The 13,485-nt window shown below is 39.5% G+C and overlaps 1 protein-coding gene across 1 annotated transcript in view; it reads right to left on the reverse strand.

Moving 5' to 3' along the window:
* Positions 1–13,485, reverse strand: part of SEMA3A (semaphorin 3A) — a 336,793-nt gene that overhangs the window by 231,959 nt on the left and 91,349 nt on the right. Inside the window, exon 2 of the mRNA XM_052789790.1 lies at positions 9,377–9,447. The gene's annotated coding sequence lies outside the window, so the exon portion shown is untranslated. The remainder of the gene's footprint in view (positions 1–9,376; positions 9,448–13,485) is intronic.

The following is a 13,485-nucleotide window of genomic DNA, read 5'->3' on the forward strand; positions in this document are numbered from 1 at the left end:
GCTGGACCTTAGCCTCTGTGGGCTGGGAAAGAAGATGGGGACCCAAGAAGGATAGATGGGGTAATATGGCTGTAGTCCTAATTTTCAAGAGGCAAAGCAGTACAGAGAAGATGATAGAATGGTATTGGGATCTTCGTGGGAAAAGATAAAACCTGGGGAGAGGGCATGAGAAAGGGTCTTTCTCCTCGCATGCTCACGCATAGCCCAAAAATCTGACCAGAATCAGGTCCTTCTGTCACTGGAAATGTCAGGAGCTCCTGTATTAGTCTCTACTGTGCTGTTGTGGACTTCTGCATTCACAGAACAGATTAGGTCCTTTTCTATGATACGGGTGTGCTAACTAATCCTTCTCACTTGCTGCCACTGATCTCAGACCTGAAAAGCTCATTCTCAAGAGAGGGGGAAACAGTTTCACCTGTTCTAATTCTCCTAAACTGTTTATTCCCTTAGGCAAAATAATCAGCTAACACACCTGTGGAAAGTGAGTATGGAGCGGAGGAAACCCAGCAGGGAAACTCCCTGAAGCTGCAGCTGTGCGTGCTGTCACTGGAGTATGCCCACTGCGTAATGGCAGATTAGGTAGGCATTGATCTCAGCCGGTTTATGAGGTCTGTTACAGAATTGAATCATTTGCTGCTGAAACCCATGGAGCAGAAATTGCTACTTCCTAAACTAATCCATTTTCAAATTAGCTTCCAATTGTGACTGATGACCTCACTGCAAATCAGTTTACCTAATTGCTAACACTCACTAAGGGAAGAGAAATCAATCTTTATATCTCTTTCTTTGCCCTATTTTTCTTAATTTTTGAATTCCTCACAGCTTCCTTTCACACTGCTCCGACTGGGAAGGCAGGCTTTATGAAAAAGCTAAGATTGCTTAATTGTCTACTCCTATTCAGAAGACAAGAAGGGTAAAGAGAAATCAATGACTGCCAGTGTTTCACCAACAGGGGAGTTGAGAATGTGTATTCATTTGTTTGTGCAGCTTTCCTAAATTGTTACTTAGCATCTATACCAGAACAAGATACAGAGAATTCTGCAAAAATAGATACTGTTTCTTCATCATTATGCATAATTATAGACAGTTCATTTCCCAGTTTGTAATTGTAAAGATAAGTCTTAACAAGAGAATGGGCACAAGAGCTGATGGAAAGGGAAAACTTGATGCCCATGTGACTTTTATAGCAGAAGCAGGTTGCTTCATAAAGCTGTTCTAGATGACTTTCATTATGAGAGGTGAATGTTTTTTTTTTTTTAATTTCCAAGGAAGGTTATGTGCAGAGATGAGAATGCATAAAGAATACCTTATACAAGAATACTTCAAACTGAAGAACAGAAAAGACAGAATCAAAACCACAAATACAGTTACATCCCGTTTTTAAAAAAGCTCAGACCTATGTCAAATTACTGGGACAAACAAGTATCTCAGTTTGAATCCTCCCTAAATTTGATGGCATTAAATTCCAAGAAGATACCTCTTCAGACCTGACACATTTATATGTAACATATATTCTACACAGTAGGATAAAGTGTATAGCAATGTGCAATATCAATAAGCTCTGAGTACCATGGAAACTTATCTCTATTTTTTATTCTATTATGAATCATGTAAAACTAAAAAATTATACTAAAAAAAAAAAGGAAAAAATAGGTGCTTAACATTATTCAGTAAAAGAAGTCATACAGACCTATCCAAGCTGTTCCTCAAAGCAGTCAGCACACATTAAGTAACTATTAAGTTCACCCTACAATGACTCAAAATAGAAGGCAGTGAGAAAAGGATCTCTGTGCAGCTGAGTAAGGGACAGTCCAGATTTCTATTTTGCTGTGTCAGCTGGCTCAGAAGCAAATCTGCATTTCCTCCTGGAGAGATACAGATGTACTTTTTTAATAACAAAATAGCCAATATGTCTCTAAATATGATTATCATAACCACATATAACTTGCTGTACAACTATGCTCAGCTTCATAGGTAGGGCAGAAAGCCAGAAAATGTGGTGAACATATCCTCTTCCTCAACCCCTTGACCTACTAGTGTGATGTTTATCTTCATGCTGACATTCCTAAAAATCTATATTTCCCCCTTGAATCAAGCTACCATATATTGAGAACAGAATAGCAACTAATGTTCTTTTGGCATTTTAGAAACATTTTCTCTTTGCATAAATTGCCTTGCTTTTGCTTTCCTTTTGTACGCCTCGGTCTTTGTTGAGTACACATTTTATTTCTGACTGTGTGACTCTGCAGCCACTCCTGGTTACATGTTAAAAAAATCCCAAGAAAACATTGTGGCTTGTGGTTTCAAATGTCAGTTTTACTATGTCCCTGAAGTTTAGACATGAATGACATGTTGACCTTTGAAGTAGCATTGTCCTGGGACATAGCTGAGATTTTCTATTAGAGTGAGGTTTGCCTTTAACAGAAGAGGAATGTTCAGATAGACTGATTGGTACTTGGCCCCTGGCTAGGCTAAAAGTATAGCTTTCCCTCTCAGGCCTAATTCCTAGCATAGGAATGCAGAGACAAAAGGAAACACAATAGGGAGATAAATCTAGCAGAAGTTCTTCGGAGCAACTTTATACAAGTTTAAGCTATAAATTGGAACACATACTTCTTCCTTTGGTTACTTCATCTATTTTTGACTATGCCTAATCTATCATTAAAACATGCAATGCTATTCTGAAATTTAGATGGATTGATGAGTGGGTTTTTTCTTGGGGGAAAAGTTTTGTGAGAGCTCTAAAGTAATAGGATAAGGTATAGCTTATTTTCTTAAGAGTTCTCTAATCAGCATTAGTATGCAACTCAGATTCCAAAATATTTGGACCCCCATTGAAACAAATAGGAGTGTTGGAGGAACAGAAATGCACCAGTGACCTCAGAGCAATTTTTAATATTCTTAAGTGTTGCTTCCAAGTACTAAAACCTTTTGAAGTGGTGTCTAGCTTTCTATGATATGTGGGGATAAACTCTATTCTTTATTTATCTAAGCAGGGGTTCTCCTTCAGTGAATCTCATAATATTAAAGAAGCTAATTGAATTAAGTAATTATAAAAGGTACTAGAGACCAAACCCATGAAACCAAACTCGTCTGCTATTAAGAATGCTCAATGTAATTGTAATTTCCCCCCCCCATTTCAAACAGTCTTCAGAAATGAGATTTAGTCAATGTTCCTGTAAATTTAGCTTTCAGATAGGACCTCCAACAAAATAACCAAATGTGGTAGATGAACTCCTATAAGGAAGTAGGAGGATACCATCAAAATACACTAAGTACTTGTAATTGCTTTCCAACAAGCACAAATGGCTAAGATGGTACACAAGATAGTGATCTGGAACATTAAAGTCAACTCTTATTAGCATTTCTCTCCTTCCATTTCTCAAATCCTGGCAGCCCCCCCCCCCAATTAAGCCCAAAATTGCAGCCCAGACATGTGACCTAAATAAACAGAAGAGCAGAAAACAGTGAAGCTCAGCTGGAAGAAGGAGAAAAGCAACAACGTAAGGAAAGCAAGCAGAAACAAACGACCCCTAAACTACTCCCCTCAGGATCACACTAGTTCAGAAGCAGTTGCACAACCACATTCTCGATAAAAAAGATTATACAGAAAGGATGTGGTTGATTTTGCAAATACCCATTTGAGAACCAGTGAAGTGATGCAAAAATAAGATAAGATATGGAAGGGGAGAGGGAAATCAGTGACTTCATTTACTATCTACATATAATCACAACCTTTAACTTTTTCTGAACACAGGCAGTTGAGCCTTAGTCTGCTAAATGTAGGAAATGGTTTCTCAAGAGTTTGCTGCTCACTAACCAGACTAAATCATCCTTCGCATTACACAAATAAAGTTTTGGGGTTGGGTTTTTTTTTTTTCTGTTTTTCATTTAGACCCATGTATGTTGGCTTATCAAAGCCTCTGCAAGGAAAAGAAAATACTTCAGATGTACATTGCTTGAGAACTGCAGATACGTGATAGTACTTTGGAACTAGAATATAAAGCATCAAAATTCACAACAGAAATGGAAGAAATCTCAGAAATAGAGTCATTGTTTCTTCAGTGTAAGAAAAACATTAATATGCCAGTATTTTCAATAAACTCCAGGTTGGGCAACTGAGACTATGGCTTTGGTGCAAGAATACTTCCCTTCTAGAGACAAAGAAAATACAAATTTGCTTATAAAGCTAAACCGCACTGAAAGATATCAGCCTGTCACTGAATACAACAGCCCTGTGCATCAAGGCATGGTAGTATGCAGGACAGTGATTCTGCAACCCATTCTTCTTACAACCTCAGTGCCTTCTGAAACAATGTCATCCCCTCCCATCCCCACTTTGTAGTAGGAAAGAAAATGAGGAAATTGAACATTTAAAAAGGAGAACTGAAAATGCTACTTTCTCTGATGAATGCAAAATAACCTGTATTAGAGGACTCAGTTTTAATCATCTGGATTTTTTAAATAACCCTACCCCCCCAAAAAAAACCCCAACCTTTGCAACTCTTCAATCACTGTAAATGGTACAAAAGTGGACATAATTTATGCTAACTTTAAAGCTCTTTTACTCTCCCATACTGATGTGAAATAAAACTGAAAATCAGACCTGTTGTAATTTCTGTATAAACTGTCCATTAGAATAAAAAACATTTTTGCTATGACTTCAAAACTAGGCTCGTATCTGGGAGAATATACAGAATGGCTGTCAAGATTTTTCCCATTAGACATTATCTGACTATTGATGGATTTCATAATCACGTCATGATTCTGTACTCCATCTTTCTGGAGCACAATCCTGCCAAGAAAAAACGATGTACCTGCATAAAACATGGATTTTATATTCTAATATTTGTGAAATGATAAATTATCTACTGCAGCTTTATAGGACAATACTAGTATGTAAGATTGAAAAAGTGCAACTACTGCTTAGAACAGTTTAAAAGAAATGAGAATTACTGGAGTTCAATGGGTATCTCTTAAAGTTCTTGGAATTAAATATAGTATTGTACTAAGCATAGCAGAAAGCATATGATTGCAAAATATCTATATTCTCTTTCTTTTTTTTCTTTTCATAAACTATCATGAACATACCGAAAAGATATGCATACAAGCAAACAGAAGGAGAAACACAGTATCTACTAGGCTGCTGTCATGACTGACATATTAATTGGCTCACAAGCGAATGGGGACTGCAGTATGTTTAGACTTAATTTCCACATGTACAATACAGCCATTACAACTAGGCTCTTCTACATCTGGGAATTAGTTTATAGCATTGCAACTGTTGCTCATCTGGTCTTCTGCTGTCTTTGCTATGAACATGAGTCTTGACAGAGAAACTGTGGCTGGGTAAGACAGCTAGCAGATATTAATGTAGTCCTCTTAGGTATACTAGTTGAGAACGTACCTCTGTAAGCAGAGAGGAGCCCAAACCACAGTGTTTAGAATTGGAGCTAAATAAAAAAGGGACTGCAGACTCTGAGTGCTGCTTCTTATGTTGGGATGGGAAAGGCAGGGTCGGTGAAAGGTACGGTAGGTACAGCAGCACATAGGAACCACCACCAGTGCTGGAACCTCTCTCATGAGGACTCCTGTTGTTCAACTGCAGCGTTCAGGGCACATACATGTAGCAAAGGCCATCTGCATTACAGCTGGTTGGGACTTCTTCAGTGAAGTCCCTTTTCAATCAAAAAATTGATTTATCAGAACAATTTTTTTTTTCCTAATGAAAACTAATAATTTTCAAGAACATTTTTATGTGACACTTTTCTCAGATAGATCCATCACAGAATGTCCCAAAGAAATACATTTGCCTTGACTGTACTTTTACTTAGACAAAACATGAGAACAGAGAATTAATGCATGTGTGTCATGGTCCAGTGAAGATAATTAATATAAACGCGGGACAGTAATCAGAAAGACTGTATCTCTCCAAGGATATAGAGCACACAGAGAGCGACATCCTTGGAGACACTTCACAAACCTATCCCCCTCTTGAGGAATCACCATGAACCAAAAACAGGGTGAGATCTGAACTGCAGTCTCCCACATCCCCTGAGATATAGAATGATCCTCCACAGAAATTTAATTCTTTTATCACCATGAAGCCAGCAGGATTCTGGCCCAATAATTAAGTATTTTCACAAACCTGAACAGTTGTAATAAAAGCAAAGACAAGAGACTGATTTTATTCCCAGATTTATCAGAGACATGAGAGAAAAAGAGTTTTGTTTTGCTTTTTAATCATAGGTGATCTTTATAACTATTGAGCTACTTTAGAGCATTCACATATCAATATTACTAGGAAAATAAGGAGGTAGGGATTTGGGGGTTTGGTTGTTTTTTTTTTTTTCTTTTTCATTTTCCTATCCTTTTTTTCCTTTACACAATTTGATTTAGTATGATGAAGAAAATAAAACAAATCCCCAAACCCTGAAATCTTTCAGAAACCAGAGTTCCAGTTTTCCAGCCAGCCCTCATCCACATGGAGGCCAAATGCTTTTGTCATATTATTAATTCAGTCTGCACAAGAGGTTGTGGTTCTCTTGCTAGAGGAACTCTGCTATGAAATGTGGTGCCAGAAAATCTGACAAGTGCCCTCCCTCCCAGTACAATATTTTGGAGAGAGGAAGCACAGAGCAGAAGGCGGACTCTCTGCGGGTTGTTGGGGGATGGTTTGCATAGCGCTTACACTTCTTTGTGGTGTGGTTTGAAGGGGGAGAAAGTTGGAGCATTTCAACAGCCCTTCTCTCTCCATCTCCTGCAGTTTATACAGGACAAAGAGAAACCTAGCAAAAAGAAGAAACCAATGTTGTTGCTTTCCTGTCTTTTCTACCATCTTAGAACAAGGTCTACCAGCAAATTCTAGTAGATCATGTGTTACAGGCGGCGTCCGGGAACACATATAGGAAAGGTTTTGGCAGTATAATAAAACCAAATATTTAATGAGAATAAGTGCTTAGTTTCAGATGTTGTTTTTTACCACATTGAACTATATGTAATGTGTGGTTCTCTGTTTTTGTTATTTTTATCTCTCCCCCCGCCCCCAATTTTAAAATACCTGAAACTATTTTTAATACTTTCACCTTTCAGGTAAATATATTAACAGTCATATTGACTACTGTGAACACAAGCATTAGATCTTGGGAAGATGATTGAAACCCTAATAAATTTGAAACCGTTTTCAATTAGTACACAGGAAATTTACTTTGTGAGCCATGACTTGTTTTATTAGTGCCCTGGAGGGCAATTTAGATTGGAAAAATCAGGACATCATTGTTTGCCAAAAAAAGAAAACAGATACTTAGCTTTCATCTATAGTCTGGGATACAGCCATGAAAATGGGACTAAAATACTATTGAGTATCAAAAAATATTTATACATTGAGGTCAATCATAGTTCCAGAGTGTTGGAAATGACATTCATCCCATCCTAAAGTGTGTAGTTAACTTGGAAATTTGCCACTTGCTAACATACTGCTTTTACTTTTAAACAAACCTGAAGTAAAACCTTTCCATTACATCTTTAATAGGTACAATTAAGATATGGGAACAGTCCCTCTAGAAAGCAGGAACCTCCTTAAAATTTATCATACCTCTCAAACTTTAGTCACCTGTGTTTTCTGTTGGGTTACATCATATACCCCATTCTCTATTTTTCTTCTCTGTTATTGCTCAGGTTCTCAGCTAGCCAGGAATAAAAAACTTACATCAAAGGCATAGGACAGAGAGAAGTAGATACAAAGAAGGGCTTCTGCCAGTGCATAATCCCTTCTAAAAATATGAATAGCAAGATCAACTTTTATGACTGCAAAATTTGTTCTGTCAATTGTAGCCTGGCCAGTAAGGCAAAAGAGAGGATACACCTGATGAAAAAACTCTCAATATGTCTTTGCCTGATGCACAGAAGCATTGACTACAAAAGTTTTCCTTGTGTGTTAACCTACCTTGACCTCGTCCACCTGAATAAGGGCCTCTTGCAGTGTGGTCTATAATTTTTCAATACTTTTTAATCATAGCCACGTCAGTGTCTTTCACACTTCAGCAAGCTCCTTCAAATGCTGCCAAGCTCAGTTAGATTCAGCAGCACTGGACCATGGCTTAAACACTCAGGGCTAAATTATCATAACACTTTCTTGGTTGTGCAAGGGAGGGAGAAGTCTCCCCTCCATTTTCCCCCACTGTGAATGTAACTCCAGGGGGAAAGGACAGGAATATGAGAAGACCCTGGTGCACCTTGCTCCTTATGCAGCAGATGATACATAAGCTGAGAAACAAAATTCTCCAAGAAAAGAGGTGAAGTGCTTTAATCTTTTCACCAAAGCATATACCGGAAGGATGTGACTCCAGACAAGTATTCATACCGTTTAGCATTAGGTTTCATCTGTACAACCAGTGCACTGTAATTAGGTAAAAGAGGCTGCTACAGAAAATAATTCAGAATATCTAAATAAAACTCGTACTCAAAGCCTATCTCTATGGGAAGAACCTATATGAATAGTGATCATAATTACTCCAGGGTCCACACAAGAGCAATTACCCCATAGTCAGTCACAATTCGTATAAAAAAAGGGAGTATTAAAAAATACAGGGGCATTCAGTAATGAATCTCCATACATATACAGATTTTGTGAGGGCATTAAAAGGCCTTACGGTTTTCCTTTCCCATCTGAAGTTTTCACCTTCAAAATATGTGCTTCTCACATCATAGATGCAGTATCTGAGCTCTTACACCTAAAAGTATTTCAGACATGCAAATATCCAGCCAAGAGCTTAACTTGCAAGAGTGAACTCTTGTAAATGTTGCTTCCTCCAGAACAAAAAGGCTACCAGGTGTGAAAACAGCATTTACAGTTCAGAGCTGTAGTGTACCCACAGTCCTATCACACATTCACACTCTGGACACATCTGACCCTGAGGCAGAAATACCATAGTCTGGATTCCCAGCTCCCCAGGAGGGAGGGACCCTGGCGTGCCCATCCACCGAAATTTCCCAAATAAAACCAAAACACACAAACGGCCTCCTAATGAGCTGGGCCCCACCTCAGTAAGCAGGCATGGCATTGTCAGGACACATACCAAGGACCAGAACTGTAGGGCACATCATGGACTGCACCTATGCCTTATTATAAGCATGGTATCTACCTGTCTCCATGAAATCAGCTGTGCCTATACGAACTTCCAGCTGAGGTTTTAACAGAAAATTAATCAAAACTAGCATTCTAATCCTTTACATAAATTTCAGAGTACTAGTTAGGAACCTTAAGGAACATAGTAATTTTGTACAAAATTCTTCATTACTGGGAAACAAACAGGAACAAACAGTTAGCTTTAACTTATTTAAATACATGTTAAAAAAAAAGAAAAGAAGAGCTTACCTCACACAGCCACAAGTGTTTAATGGTCAAAGCAAAATCATCCAGTTTGATTGATGTCTCTTTTGATACTCCTAGAGGAAAATAATTTCATATTTGAAAAATACAACTAATTTACAGAAAAAAACATAAAAGCTTACCTACACGCTTTGAAAAGTAAAGAAGAACATAATCAATTACCATAGCACTGCTTTAAGGCATCCAAAGCCTTGACTATGTAACAGGGAACATTCTAAATTCAATACGATTTGGGAAAGTGCATGGCAGGGGGCTTGTGATGAAACACAGTTGTATTGCTCTTGTATAAAATATCAGCCTTTTTGCTGTAATGAAGTGAAGTCATCTTGGTTTGCAACTGCAGTTTGTTAGGATTGTCTCATTAATAGACCACCCCCCCCCCCAAGCCTCTAAATGCATCAATTTTTATTGGAATGAAGTTACATCTCCTTATAAAGGCAAGCCTAAACATAAGACATTGAACCAAATTAGTTTCACTTTTTGAAACATTATAGTATGGTTTTTCTTTGGCCCATTCAGTTAATCTTGCTTAGGAAAAGGGAAGAGGGGGCAAACACTTATTTGAAGAGGGGACACGCAGTTTTGCAGTGCTGTGTGAACAACACACAGCACAGGTGTGGAGTATTGCATAAATAACCCTATGGCTAAAGCAGCAAGCAAGACCATATGCCAGGGAACCTGATTTTACATTAGTCAGAATATCATAACATAGATGTCAGGTTGCCTATGCCTAGGAGCTAGGCAGAACTGCTGTGCCCTTTCTGGACTCGTAGGTCTACTCAGACACGTACATGGGCATCCACAAAGGCTAACTCCAGCCATGGAAAGCTGATCAGAAAGCCAAGTTCATATTGGAGTAGCTTAGAGCACCTAACTTTAAACTTCAGCTGTAAAAGAACCTCCCTCTCTTCACGAAAAACTTGGATAATTCACCTACATTAACCTCAGACTATATGAAATCCCCTTTCTCCATCCAGTTTGTTCCTTTTTTTTTTTTCCTGAAAAGATGCAAGAAAACAAGCTAAATGAAAAATATTTAAAACTTTCTACAACTCATTAACAAGAAATTTGCTCACATAATTGGACCTTCCAGGCACTGGCACATAACTTCTGTTAGCAATATGGCAAAATTACCACTGCCTATCACATGAACACGAACACCCTGGGCTGCAGTTTCCTGCTCTGGGACCTAGAGTGCATCCCGGATCAAGAGATGGTAAAGAGTGACTGGGCTATAGATGAACTGAGAAAAATATTTTTCAATACTCTCTGTGTGAAATTGTTTTGGGTTTGTGTGGTGGGGTTTTGGTAGCGGGGTAGGGGCCGCAGGGCCGGCTGCTGTGAGAAGCTGCTGGAAGCTTCCCCGGCTCCGAGTCGGAGCCGCCTCTGGCCCAGGCCGAGCCCGTCAGCGACGGCGGTATCGCCTCTGGGAGAGCGGATTTCAGAGGGGGAACCTGCAGCGAGTAGGGGATTGGGATGGGAGAGGAACCCCTCTGCGGGTACCGAGGTCAGGGAGGAAGGAGGGCAGGAGGGGCTGCCCCCGCAGCCCGTGGGGAGACCAGACGGCAGGCTGTCCCCCCCCAGCCCACGGAGGGGAGCGGGGGAGCGGAGGCCCCCAAGATGGCCGGGACTCCGTGGGGAAGCCCGCGCTGGGGCAGTCTGTGACTGAAGGTCGGCCCGCGGGAAGGACCCGCGCCAGGGAAGTCTGTGAGGAACTGCAGCCCGCGGGAAGGACTCACGCTGGAGAAGTTTGTGGAGGACTGTCTCCCGTGGGAGGGACCCCACGGTGCAGCAGGGGAAGAGTGAGGAGTCCTGCCCCTGAGGAGGAAGGAGCGGCAGAGACAGCGTGTGAGGAACCGACCCCAACCCCCGTCCCCTGTCCCCCTGCGCCGCTCTGGGGGGAGGAGGGAGAGAGAACCGGGAGAGGAGCTGAGGCGGGAAGGAGGGAGGGGTGGGGGGAAGGTGTTCTAAGGTTTGGTTTTCCTCCTCAGTGTCCTTGTTTAGATTTGATTGGTAGTAAATTAAATTGACTTTGTTTCTTCCCCAAGTTGAGCCTGTCTTTAGCCCGTGACCACAGTTGGTGAGTGATCCCTCCCTGTCCTTGTCTTGACCCACGAGCTTTTCTTTATGTATTCTCCTCATCCCACCGGGGCCGGGGGGGGGAGGAGTGAGCGAGCGGCTGTGTGGTGCTTTGTTACCGGCTGGGCTGAAACCACGACAGGAATTTATCCATAAAAGATCAAGATCAAGTCCAAATGGAACTAAACCCAGTTTGGTCTACAGTTGGTTCATTTCACTGAATATTTCAAATTAAAGATTTTTGTTTGGAACACATGGACTGTGTTGGTTAATTCTGTTACATTTCTGATGCCAGATGCTATGGGACCCTACAGATTTGGAGGATACATCTTGTATTTTAATATGTGCTTGCACAATGCCTAACATTCCTTGGCAAATAAGTTAGTAACATTCTCACGTAAAATTATGCAAGGTCTTGCTTGTTACATATGAGTATAGTTAAAAAAAAATTCTATATTTGGATCATGATTTACAGTTTCACTGAAGTGCTCTGGCTTTCTAAGTGTGATTGACACAGAAGGAACTATACTAAAAATTTTTTGGAAATAAGGAAGAAACAAATGAGATTACAGGACACTTTTCTTGTATGAATGTATTACTAGAAGTTTGCTGAAAGACAGTCTAGCCTCTAGTTTTAAAGAGCTGGCAGGAAAAAACCTCATCCAGTGGAAGAAACCAGCGTTGTGAACTTGCCCACATCAGCTGTCAAGCAGAAGCCAACACGCACAATTAAAGTAATTAGAAAAAAAAGTTTTAATATCTCAAAAGTACAAGAGTTGATCTTCTGTAACCTAGGCTGTCAGTGATTTAAAGTGAAATAAATAATCTTATCTGCTAAAGGGAACAAAGTTCATTAAGTCTTTCTTTTTTCTTTTTTTTTTTTTTAACCATACAATAGCTGCTGATTTGCTCTCCGGGGGTACTCTTCATGGTTTTTTTCTCTAGTGTTGTTCTTTTCAGGCTACAGACAAATTTCAGACCTTACTCCGCTGAACAAACCAAGTGAAGGAAGTGGAAGACCCAAACTTGGTGCAAACCCATCAAATCTGACAGACCTAGGTCTGTAGAGGCTAACATAGACCATTTAAAAAGTAAACAGAGACAGAATTCATAAAAAGACCCCTCTATGGATTCTTGCATTTTATCTTTTCTTAATCTGATCCTAACCAATTATTTTAGGAAGCTAACCGAGAGTGTCCTAGGAGTATTAAACAGGTTTGCCATTCCAGTTCTCCTAGAGCTTTATTAGTCACTACACTAGCTTTGTGAACATCCTGCTAATCCAGTCCTCTCTGGACAGTGTTTTTTTCCCTAGGAAAAAAGCAAAAAAAAAAAAAAAAGAACTGGTTTTAAAACACTTTAAATCCAAAGTTTCTCTGTTTCCTGTGATACGTATGCACATAACTAAACTATTGACTAACATACAACAGCTTAAGAAAGCATATTCTTAATTATAGTAGAATTAGAGTGATATTAAAATATTATTAATGTGATGCTTCTGTTAAAGTTTTATCAACACTTTCCAGAGATATGGCAACAGCTGTATTTTTAGAGTTTTATAATCTGGATAGAAAAGCATTCTCCATACTAAAGTTTCCAATTAAAATTCTGGGTTAAAGAGACTATGCTTTTTAACTTCAGATGTGGAAAAGATCCAGAATTTATCTCTAAGCCACAAAAACGTAAAATAAATTAAATGATTTATCATCAAGGGGTTTTTCCTGCTTTTTAAGCTGACTTTCTAGCATCAGAGAAAATACACTAAAAAAAAAAGAAGAAAATGTCAGGCTTTTTTAAGATTCTCAAGAGGGGCATCAAAAATTTAAGCACCCAACATTATTAATCCCTTCTGAAATTCCTATTGCAGGTGCATGCATTTCTTTCTTATGCATACGAAGCCCAGTCCAAAACTCCCAGTCATAAATAGAATGAATACCACTGATTTTAAACATCTTTACTAGTCCACCTCTCCAGGCAAGGAAAGACTGACAACATTCTTGCACCTCTTTCAGATA

The sequence above is a fragment of the Harpia harpyja genome, chromosome 6 (assembly GCF_026419915.1).
Source record: "Harpia harpyja isolate bHarHar1 chromosome 6, bHarHar1 primary haplotype, whole genome shotgun sequence".
Taxonomy (NCBI): domain Eukaryota; kingdom Metazoa; phylum Chordata; class Aves; order Accipitriformes; family Accipitridae; genus Harpia; species Harpia harpyja.